Below are 12569 nucleotides of genomic sequence, written 5' to 3'. Positions count from 1 at the left end.
GCTAATTGCACCTGCAATTACCTACTTCCGGGTGCAATTAGCCACTTGAACCTAATTCTGAGTGTGCAAGTGTTTAATTTCGTATGTGAGTGGGTGATTCCAGACACAGTTAGTTGTGCCCTCAGTCTTTGCACCTGCAACTAATTGTGACTAATAAAAGAAGTCTTCACGCAAGTCAGGTTGGAGGCACATATGGTAGACCTTGTTTGGGGAACCAAGAATTAGAGCAGTTGCACTGATAAGACACAAGTGTACTAAAGAGAGCAAAGGGACAAATTATTAGGCTTTGTCATTCTTTAGACCTAGGGTCACATTAACAATCCCTTTCTATTGCATGTTCCTCCTGGACCACAGAACATGAAGTCAGCCAGTGAGAAGACTGGCTTGGCTCAAAAAGCTGCAGACAATGAAGAATATCCATAACACATAGGTCAAAACTGCATTCCAGTCAATTCTCCATTATTTGGTCAATGCTGGTGAGGTTGTTCAAAACACTTAGGTAATAGACTGAATTAACTGAAATACTACTGTGTGCTAAGTCATATAGTGAACCCAGAGATGAATAGGCATAGCACCTGCCATCAATTTCAAGTCAGTTCCACAGATATTTATTGAGTGCCTACTGATCTGGGTTTGATCCCTGGGTCAGAAAGACCCTCTGGAGAAGGGAATGACAATCCACTCCAATATTCTTGCCTGGAGAATCCCATGGACAGAGGAGCCTGGCGGGCCAGAGCCCACGGGGTCGCAAAGAGTCGGACAGGACTGAATGACTAACACTACTACTATCCGTTTAGCACATCAAAGTGTTCCTGAGCTTATTGGGAAAGCGCATTTATTCTTTCTACAAGTACTGATTTATCGAGCCCTCTTGAAATCTACATTCAAGTGGGGAAAACAGATGTTAAATAATTGTTTACACAATCAATGTCTTCATTACAGAGGCTGTGAGAGTGTACAGTTGGGGCCTGCCCTGGGCTGAGTTCAAATTAAGCTTCTCTAAAGAACTGATGCTTGAGCTGAGATTTGAAAGAGGACTAGCAGTTACCTAGACAAGGGGCAAGGGGCAAGGGAGACTGGACTCCAGGTGAAGGGAGTAAAACTGCAAAGGCTCAGAGGCAGGAAGGAACATGACAACATTAAGTAGAAAGAAAGCCCAAGTGACTAGAGAATAGTAACAAGGCAGGGCTGTGAAGTTTATGTGGTAAGTGAGAGGAGGTTCTTTTTAAAGTACCCAAACCTGTGCCCCATGAAATAACTAACAATGGTTCTTTCCAGAAAGGAAGGCAAAGTGTGACTTCTTAACATTAGCCAGGAATCTTGTGGTGTGTGTTTTATTTAGTCCCTCTTCCTCTAATCTCATCAGCACCAACCTGGGCCTTGGAACAGCCAGAGGAAAATGAGGTAGAGGAAGAATAACATTACACATAAACCCCTCCCTCCCAACTGCACATCTCTGCGCTTACATTTGGATAAGGGACTTGGATTTGGAGATGAGCCTAAAGTATTCTACCAGGCTTTCCTGGTGACTCAGACAGTAAAGCGTCTGCCTGCAAGGTATGAGACCCAGGTTCGATCCCTAGGTTGGGAAGATCCTCTAGAGAAGGAAATGACAACCCACTCTGGTGCCCTTGCCTGGGAAATCCCATGGACAGAGAAGCCTTGTATACTACAGTTCATGGGGTTGCAAAGAGTTGGACATGACTGAGTGACTTCACCTTCTTTCCTTCTAAAGTATTATGTACATTAGACTGGACTGGACTTTTAATACTTGGAAATAAACCTCATCTTCAAAATTGCTGTGGTCTTAGTTGCTCAGTCGTGTTTGACTCTTTGCGACCCTATGGACTGTCGCCCAGAGAGGTCCTCTGTCCACGGGGATTCTCCAGCAAGAACACTAAAGTGGGTTGCCATGCCCTCCTCAGGTTATCTTCCCAACCCAGGGAACGAACCCAGGTCTCCCGCGTTACAGGAGGATTCTTCACCATCTGAGCTACAAAGGAAGTCCAAGAATACTGGAGTGGCTAGCCTATCCCTTCTCCAGGGGATCTTCCTGATCCAGGAATCAACCCGGGGTCTCCTGCACTGCAGGCAGATTCTTTACCAGCTGAGCTACCAGGCAGATACGAGGCAGACTGCATGGCAGGTGGATTCTGAACTCCTTCAAAATTGAGGCTATTCTAATTGTTGGAGGTGATCCAGGAAGCTATGGGGTGTCTCTAAAGGATGGGTTAATAAGGACTCATCGGAGAAGACATGAAGGTTGAATGGAAGAGACATTCCATTGAGGGCTGAGAAGGCAGGAAAGGTTCCGTAAAGATAGAAGGCCTAGTAGGCTCTGTAGAGAGGAGGGTTCAGGCAGTGCAGGAGCAGAACAGTGAGAACACAGGGGATGGATTCTGTTCTCTATAGGATGGGAAGTCTCAAGAAGTTGGGCCTGGCTGGAGTAGATGGTGAGATGAGAGCAGCAGAGTTGGATTAACATGGGGTAATAGGAGTACTACCGTAGCATCAAATCTGGCTTCTCTGCCACACTCTTAACAAGCAGCAAAATGACTTAGCCTAAACCAGGGGGTTCATATAGGCGACCGCCCTTCCACGGTTAAGATTGTGGCTTTCCCCCACTTTCTTCTTTGTGTATTGTCTGGTGGGATGGTAAGAAGTCACACTGTGAGGACATTCCCTCCATGCCCCCACCCTTGATCAGCATTCCAGGCCAAGAGGGAACACGTGCCATGTGGGTCTTCAAGAAAACAGGGAGGGGAGGGGGTCTGCCTTCTTTCTCCTCTCTCTGTATGGGGGAATGAGGGTCTGCTCTCTTCCCCCTATCTCTCTGTGGCTGAGATTGGCTTGATGTTCCCCAGATCATCTACTCCTCACTCAGCACAGAGGAAGACTGTTTTCCAGCCTCCCTTCCAGTCAAACTAGATTCCTGGACCTGGGTTCTAGACAGGCAGCCATTGCAGCCCTGGTCCCTAAAAGATTCATTTCAGTCTTTCACTCACTCACCTCACCCAACTCATGAGATGAAAAAGAAAGGACTTTAAGATGGTGGAGACACAAGATGGCAAGAATCTGCCTCCCTGTTCAGATGGGAGCCATCAGACCCTCAGCAGACCACGACATAAGCAGGTTATGCTTGGTTAAGACCCTGAGACGCGGGGCTGTTCATTACTACAGCAGAGTGTACCCTGGTGTACCCTGACATGCCAGCCCACACCCAACCCCAGGGTCTGCTGCTCTGTTTGCCTCCCTTCTGGACACTTTCCATAACCCCTTGGGCCTTATTCATTTCTGTGCTGCAAAGTATTAACAGTTCTGGAGATGGGGGAAGACGATCCACAAGGAAAACCCTCAGGGACGTCCCTGGTGGTACAGTGGTTAAGAACCCACCTTTCAATGCAGGAGGCATGGGTTCAACTCCCGGTTGGGGAATTCAGATCCCACAGGCTATGGGGCAGCTGAACTCGATGACCACAACTGGAGTGCCCACTCGTCTCAACAAAAACCCAGAGCAGCCAAAAGAGAAAAGATTCGGGCCCTTCCCTTCCTGGAGCACGCTACTGCATGCCACACCTCAGCCCTGGCGGGCCCTTCCTCTTGAAACGCTCCCCTCTGGAGGGTCACTCAGGTGGTTTCTTCTCAGCTGAAATGACACTTTCTCAGAGAGGCTGGGGGCACCTGCCCAACTTAACATCACAATACTCTCCTTTACCACCTCAGGGCACTTATAAACCCATGAAATTATCTTATTTGTCTATTGTCTTTCTCCTTCTAGGATGTCATCTGCAGGAGAACAAGATCTCAGCTTTGTATGTTATTTCTTTGTGTGCGTGCTCAGTCACTTCAGTCGTGTCTGACTCTTTGTGACCCCATGGACCATAGCCCACCAGGCTCCTCTATCCATGAGATTCTCCAGGCAAGAATACTGGAGTGGGTTGCCATGCCCTCCTCCAGGGGAACCTCCCAACCCAGGGATCAAACCCACATTGGCAGGCAGGTTCTTTACCACTGGCACCACCTGGGAAGCCCATGGAATGAATGAATGAGAGGATATAAAGATTCTCACTCCAGATGATCCAGTTTCACTTCCTTTACAAATGAAGAAATCGAGCGCTTTTCCCTTCAAAGAGGAAACGGAGAAGCAGCTAATGCAACTTTACAATGCAAGCTGTTTCTGGAGCACTGAACTCAAATGTGATTTATTCAAGTGAAAACTCTGGGGGAATTGTTTTGGAGGGATCCATAAAACAAATGTCATTTTCACCTGGAGAATTCACCCAAGCTTCTAACCAATTTCAAATATAGTTATTTAATGCAGATTTGACAAATTTGAAATCTCTTACACAAAGCCATTTATCATCTACTGTGTGCTTGCCCTGCATCACAGTTTAAGTTATGGCTCTTTAATAGGGTAAAACATTTCATAAAATCATCAAAATACCTTAAACCAAAACTGCCTATAGGAATTGATGAGTTTCAGGCATTGATTCAAGCCCTGAAAACATCAACCTTGCCATTGGCACCATGGGCACTTCTAATAAAAGCAGCTAAGGAGGTATAATGAATATCAAATGAACCGTTCTGTATGTCTGTGCGGTTTCTCCAATTGGAAATAAATCAATGAGCCTTACAAAATGCATATTTTAGCAGTATATTCATAAACAATCATCTTGTTTTTCTATCATGACTCGAGTGTCATTCTTTTTTATAACCCAACTGAAGATTTAATAATTTATTTTATATATACATAACCCAAAGCATAAAAGGGGAGGACAGCCTAGCACATGTTTGATATTTAAAACATCGTTGTGTGTGGAAGCTATGTGGATCATAAAGGTAAAACAAAACTACTCATGATCTTGTAGCAAACATGGGTGAGGGCTGTGTGCTAAGTCGTTGCTTCTGTCGTGTCTGACCCTTTGCGACACCATGGACTGTATCCCACCAGGCTCCTCTGTCCATGGGATTCTCCAGGCAAGAATACTGGAGTGGCTTGCCATGCCCTCCTCCAGGGGATCTTCCCAACCCCAGGGATCAAACCCAGGTCACCTGCATTGCAGGTGGATTCTTTACCACTGAGCCACTGGGGAGCCTAGTCGCAAACACAGGACACGTGAATAATAACTAGTAAACAAGAGAGAAACTTACATGAATACAATACCAAGAGGTAGCCTAGACTGCTGCGAGCTAAATGAAGCAGAACAGGCGGCCCGAATCAAATCCCGCTTTGGGGGTGCTGTAGCTAAGCCCACGCCAGCCCTCCAGGCCAGCTCAGCCAGGGACAGCAGACTCGTGCGGCTGAGGTGAGTTCCCCCAGCAACAGTGTGGAGTGTTTCCCTGTAGACCTCCTCATGACCCTGCCAAACAGGTCAGCTGGGCTGTCCCACCGGCTTGCTCAGCTGGGTAAGTGGCTTTCCTTCCCTCTGGCATGGGCTCAAACTCTACGATCCAAAGCCGCCCTCTCTAACTCAGCAACTTCCTTCCAGAGGCCAAATATAGCCATCCCCGTGCCAGGTCACAAAACTTCCAGTCAGACGGCTGTGCCCAGTGAGAGCCGAACGAAGAGTGTCTCCCCGGCCCAGCCCACAGACAAAAATAACAGCCACTTGGTGAGCATGGGCTGGACTTTTTTATTTTTTCCTGTCATTAGGACTTTGGAAATATTTTTGTGTTGGTTCTGGATTGTTCTGTTAGTCTTTGTTGTTTGGAAGTAGACTCAGTCACGGAAGAGGTTGCTATATTCCATATCAGACTCATGCCTTTAAATCCAGTTGTGGTGGCTCATGACCAGAAAAGTATTCATTTCTTAAGCCTCCCAGTCACCTACACAAATGGAGTGTCTAAGGCACAATAAAGGCCAGAAATGGTAAGGACCTAACAGAAGCAGAAGATACTAAGAAGAGGGGGCAACAATACGCAGAAGAACTGTACAATTATACAACAAGACCCCGATAATCACGATGGTGTGATCACTCACACTCGCCTAGAGCCAGACATCCTGGAACGCGAAGTCAACTGGGCCTTAGGAAGCATCACTACAAACAAAGCTAGTGGAAGTGATGGAATTCCAGTTGAGCTATTTCAAATCCTGAAAGATGATGCTGTGAAAGTGCTGCACTCAATATGCCAGCAAATTTAGAAAACTCAGCAGTGGCCACAGGACTGGAAAAGGTCAGTTTCCATTCCAATCCCAAAGAAAGGCAATGCCAAAGAATGCTCAAACTACTGCACAATTGTACTCATCTCACATGCTAGTAAAGTCATGCTCAAAATTCTGCAAGCCAGGCTTCAACAATACGTGAGCCATGAACTTACAGATGTTCAAGCTGGTTTTAGAAAAGGCAGAGGAACCAGAGATCAAATTGCCAACATCCGCTGGATCATCAAAAAAGCAAGAGAGTTCCAGAAAAACATCTATTTCTGCTTCATTGACTATGCTAAAACTTTTGACTGTGTGGATCACCACAAACTGTGTAAAATTCTGAAAGAGATGGGAATACCAGACCACCTGACCTGCCTCCTGAGAAATCTGTAAGCAGGTCAGGAAGCAACAGTTAGAATGGGACATGGAACAACAGAGTGGTTCCAAATAGGGAAAGGAATACGTCAAGGCTGTATATTGTCACCCTGCTTATTTAACTTATATGCAGAGTACATCATGAGAAACACTGGGCCGGATGAAGCAGAAGCTGGAATCAAGATTGCCAGGAGAAATATCAATAACCTCAGATACGCAGATGACACCACCCTTATGGCAGAAAGTGAAGAGGAACTCAAAAGCCTCTTGAGGAAAGTGAAAGAAGAAAGTGAAAAATTTGGCTTAAAGCTCAACATTCAGAAAACTAAGATCATGGCATCTGGTCCCATCACTTCATGGCAAATAGATGGGGAAACAGAGTTTATTTTGGGGGGCTCCAAAATCACTGCAGATGGTGACTGCAACCATGAAATTAAAAGACACTTACTCATTGGAAGAAAAGTTATGACCAACCTAGACAGCATATTAAAAAGCAGAGACATTACTTTGCCAACAAAGATCCATCTAGTCAAAGCCATAGTTTTTCCAGTGGTCATGTATGGATATGAGAGTTGGACTATAAAGAAAGCTGAGCATCAAAGAATTGATGTTTTTGAACTGTGGTGTTGGAGAAGACTCTTGAGAGTCCTTTGGACTGCAAGGAGATCTAACCAGTCCATCCTAAAGGAAATCAGTCCTGAATATTCATTGGAAGTACTGATGCTGAAGCTAAAACTCCAATAGTTTGGCCACCTGATGTGAAGAGTTGACTCACTGGAAAAGACCTGATGTTGGGAAAGATTGAAGGCAGGAGGAGAAGGGGATGACAGAAGATGAGATGGTTGGATGGCATCACCGACTCAATGGACAAAGTTTGAGCAAGCTTCAGAAGTTGGTGATGGACAGGGAGGCCTGGTGTGCTGCAGTCCATGGAGTTGCAGAGTTGGACACGACTGAGCGACTGAATTGAACTGAAGTGAGGACTTCCCTGGTGGGCCAGTGGTAAAGAATCTGCCTTACACTGCAGGGGACACAGGTTCAATCCCTGGTCAGGGAACTAAGATCCCACATGCCTTAGGGCAACTAAGCCCACAAACCACAACTAGAGAGCCCTATGGGCAGCAACACAGACTCAGCGTGTGTGCTTAGTTGCTCAGTTGTGTCTGACTCTGTGCGACCCCATGGACTGTGACCAACCAGGCTTCTCTGCCCATGGGATTCTCCAGGCAAGAATACTGGAGTGGGTAGCCATTTCCTTCTCCAGGGGATCTTCCCAACCCAGGGACTGAATCCAGATCTCCCGCATTGCAGGCAGATTCTTTAGCATCTGAGCCACCAAGGAAGCCCAAGAATACTGGAGAGGGTGGCCTATCCCTTCTCCACAGGATCTTCCTGCCCCAGGAATAGAACCAGGGTCTCCTGCATTGCAGGAGGATTCTTTACTAGCTAAGCTACCACGGAAGCCCCAAAGTGATGCATACAGTGATGTAAATAACCCTTGAAAGCAATTATTCTGTTCTGATATTATCCTGTATCCCTGAACAGAAAGTAGGAGTTTTGAGTCAGCCACCTGGTACCAATGAAAAGTGTTAGCTGCTCAATTGTGTCCAACTCTGTGATCCCATGGACTGTAGCCCACCAGGCTCACCTGTTCCTGGAATTCTCCAGGTAAGAATACTGGAATGGGTTGCCACTTCCTTCTCCAGGGGATCTTCCCTACCCAGAGATCAAACCCACGTCTCCTGCATTAGCAGGTGGCATCTTTACCACTGAGCCACCTGGGAAGCCCACAAAGACCCAGCACAGCCAAATAAAAAAAAATTTTTTTAATAAAATTAAAAAATAAAAGGAGAGTCTAGCAAGCTTATCTCCCCCCTACCCTGTCCAGCAGTGCCTCCTGCAGAGCCAGGATCAGGCTGCGACTAAGCACCAGAATGCCTTTTCCCCTCAGTCTAGCTGGAGTGACAGCAGTGACTATAAGAGGTGCCTCTGTGGGGCTGGACTGGGTCATTTCCATGTTCATACCCATGATGCACCTGGGCAGCAGTCAGGCCTAGGGCCCCAGAGCTGTCAGCTCAGTGCCCTCTGCAAATACTAAAATGAGTTAAATTATTCATTCATTTCTTTAAAAGTACACAGGGTTTGACCACCACAAAGCCCACTTTTGATCTACTTCCTGACATGCAGGGCTCAAGTCAGCCAGGTCTTGTGCAGGCCAACAGACACATCTTGTTAAGTCTTACCCAGTAGGTGACGCTCAATGGGACGGTGCTAAAGAAATCCAGGCTGGGGAAGGTGACTGTCTACTCCAGGCCCTATTTCCAAATGCAGCGCATGATAAGCAGTGGTGCAGAACTATAACCTTCAGTTGTCGGAACATCTTTGTACTTTTGTTCTTCAAAGGCAGGATGTTTTCTGGCATGTTGCTACCTGAGGAAAAAAAAAACCACTCCCCTAATTTCTCCTTATACATGCGCATCACACTGATGCATCTCATTTCTTGTTGCAGTGCATGTTGTCCCAGGACCATTAAATAATTTATGCCTTTAATACATTTATCAGCTCTCCTGTGTGTGTGTGTGTACGGATCCTGTGTGCCAGAGTCAAAGATGTCTTCTCTATTAAGGGAGAGCAAGCAACCTCTTGGGTCATTCTCCACCGTGAAATAAACTTTGCATCTCACGCATCAAATGAGTAAAAAGTGACAACGGGTCCCTTTTCTTTACACAAAACGAAGCGCTCGTTTACACCAGAAAAGCAGTCGAACTCAGCACTGTACACTACATACTTCCTGAAATTGCTCCCCTTCCTTCTTCTTTTCTAAGGAAGGTCTCTGTTACTCCATGTCAGCTGTAAAGGGAAAATGGCTCCTCAGTTGCAACTTGTTCTATTTACGCTGCATTTTCTTTGCTCCCGCCTCGGAATGTTTACCATGCTTGTCATCAAGAACAGCTTCGGAGCACCCAGAAGTGCCAAGGGTGGTACCAGGTGTGTGTGTTTGGCAGTCCTTGCCTCCACGGCTGCCCACAGGCTCCAACTTGGATTCAGCCGTGGTGATCATTCACACCCTGGTGGCAGAAACATGTCGGGGTGCTACCAGCAAAGGCGACAAGCAGCAATAGTGAGCACCAGGGCAGCAGCTGCTGTGGGCAAAGTCGGGTGACTGCACCTGGCTCGTGTCAACTTCCTGCTCCAGCCACCGCCCTCCACCCACCGTTCTCATTTGGAAGGCTTTTGTGTCTGGCTGGTACCATGAAAGAATCGCCAGAATGATACAATCTTTGAGGAAGGGATCTCAAAAACATGTAGTTGGACCTGCTCGTTTTAAAGATAAGGAAGTGGAAGCCCTGAGGGTATAAGTTTCTTGGCCGTGCTCATGCAGGTGGTTATTGGCAAAGTAATGACTGGAATGAAGTCACTGAAGCTACTTTCTAACGATCTTTCTGCCGCACGCGTGACTTTTCAACATTCGTTAGCACAATCCACTACAGAATAAAGTTTACATCATCACCCACAGTATCTACAGATATGCACAACTAACAAAATCTCACAAAAGATAGTTATCTCTACTACATGTGACATACTCTAGTATTTTCTCTTATAGTATACTCATTTTAAAAGAGCCTGGAGATTGCTTGGCAGCATGTGTACTAAAACTAGAACAATGCAGAGAAGATTAACATGGCCCCTACACAAGGATAACATGCAAATTTTCCCCATTTTTTTTTTTCACATTTACCAAATGTTCCTTTTCTTTCCAGGGATAATATTTATAGGTACACAGTCAAATAATTTGCATTTTTCCTAATTAGATACATCTACTGAATATCTAGGAAGGTGGAGTTGAAATGGGTATAGAGAGGGGGCCCCTCCAGCTCGAACCTGTCACACGCCCTATCAGGAATAAGCTTATTGTCTGATCTGTCCTTAATTCCGAAAAGGCAGAGCGATCTATTAGAGAGAACACTGGGTCTAGTCCTGGCTCCACCATCTTGCAAGTGTGTGACTTGGGGTGAATTTTCTCTGGGTTCTGCTATCTCAACTGCAAGATCAAGCTGTTGTTAATTGACAGGAGTTCTGAGAAGGGAACACAATAATGCAAATGAATGCAATAAAAAGCTCTATTCACAAGACTTGTCCTGGAACCGCAATGGTTTTAAATTCTCACATTTCAGAGAAATATGGTGTCTCAAGATGTTTCTGGATTCTCATCAAAACACCTGCATAATGTATTATGAATACATTTGGTATAATAAAGGAAAACTAAGCCCTGGAACTGACTCATTTTTAAAAGCTTTTGCAGGTGTTTAGAGAGGAGGATTTGACACAAAATCTTGAAGATGTTCAGCCTCAGAAAAGGAGAAGTCATTGAGGTCAAAGATGAGTCTCTGCTCTTGAAAGGAAAAGGTGATCAGTCACAAATTGAAAATCATAATCAAGAAAGGTTACTGTCAGTGAGTACGAAGAGGAAGAATTGGGTGAACGTGCTATCAAACAATCAGATGCAACAGCCATGCTGAAGGCTGGTGGAACATGTGAGGTGGACTGAATGAGAAGAAAGAGTTCCAGATGCATTCAGTGCTGCCCAGTTGCTTTTGAAGAAGGCATCTTTCTAGGAGGTGGTTTGGCTTGGGTTCAGCATATTCCAGCTTTGGACTCACCAAATCCAATAGAATTTTTTTAAAAACTGCTACAGAAATTATTTTTGTTAAAAATTCAAAATGTCTGCAATAACATAACCTTGCCCAAAGTAACAGTTAGAAGGATCCTTGACAGCTGAGAATGTTTGTCAAAGCCAATTCAGAAGCTGGTTGTGATGTTCTGCTTGGAGATATGACTAAAGAAAAAAGGCATCACCGGTCCTACTAAGGTATTGAGAGCTGCCTCATGGCTGCTCCTACTGTGTGAAACAGAGCAGAAGTTGTAGCAAAGACACTGAAAAGGAGGCGGACCCTGCATGGCCAGAGTGGGTGGAGGTGGTGTGGAAGTGGTGTGGAGGTGGTGTGTTCTCATTCCTGCAAGAGTGCGTTATCACTATTAATGAACTGTTCCAGGAAGCTCAGAGCTGCGTTTCTCACCAGTAACCTCAGAGAAATCACTTGAAAAAAAAAAAAAAAAGACCAAAGGAAAGTTTACAGGTTTCAGTTAGGGGTATCAGTTGGTAAAGTACATGATGGTTTACGGCTGTCATGGTGCACGCCCACAGATAACATATTTTGTGTTTTTGAATAAAAAGACATTTGTACATTCTTTTTAAAAAAATGCCAGCTATGCTTACAGAAATTATTCCACAACCCACCCAACAGAGCATTTGAAATCAGCACACCCGTGCAGAGGGTGAGCCCTGAGTGCGGACAGTGTGTCCTCTTTCCCCACAGATTCACCTCCAGCCTGTCTCACTTGCTCCACCAACACCTACTCCTATTGCACCCTCGAAACCTCTGCTCCATGGTGAGAAATCCTCCCTTGACTTTAGTTGGGGGAGCACTCCTTTCTCTTCCTGTTTCCTTTGGAGTCTGGTTCTCTCAGCCATGAACTCACCATCCCATTCCACTGCTCCCAGACTCCCAGGGATGGGGAGGGAGGATCTGTGTCCTCTTGACCCCTTGGAGACAACACTGCTCTTCCACCTGCATATAAATCCCTCCTTCCCTCCTCACACCACCTGTTCACCCACTGTGAGTGAGTGGAAGTCACTCAGTTGTGTCCGACTCTTTGCAACCCCATGCACTATACAGTCCGTGGAATTCTCCAGGCCAAGAATACTTTAGTGGGTAGCCTTTCCCTTCTCCAGGGGATCTTCCCAACCCAGGGATCAAACCCAGGTCTCCCGCATTGCAGGCGGATTCTTTACCAGCTGAGCCATAAGGGAAGCCCAAGAATACTGGAGTGGGTAGCCTACCCCTTCTCCAGCAGATCTTCCCAGCCCAGGAATCGAACCAGGGTCTCCTATATTGCAGGCAGATTCTTTACCAACTGAGCTATTAGGGAAGCCCACGACTGCCCCCAAACCTCCCACTGGCATCTTGGTGGCTTACCACCTTCTTTT

The 12569-nt window shown here is 46.0% G+C and overlaps 1 pseudogene; it reads left to right on the top strand.

The window, feature by feature from the left end:
- Positions 1–10151: 10151 nt before the first annotated feature.
- On the top strand, positions 10152–10244 carry LOC129553457 (U6 spliceosomal RNA; annotated as a pseudogene).
- The last annotated feature ends 2325 nt before the right edge of the window (positions 10245–12569 follow it).

The sequence above is a fragment of the Moschus berezovskii genome, chromosome 18 (genome assembly GCF_049115385.1).
Source record: "Moschus berezovskii isolate FMDL1 chromosome 18, NW_MosBer_1.0, whole genome shotgun sequence".
Lineage (NCBI taxonomy): Eukaryota > Metazoa > Chordata > Mammalia > Artiodactyla > Moschidae > Moschus > Moschus berezovskii.
This window is presented reverse-complemented; position numbering and strand designations above follow the sequence as displayed.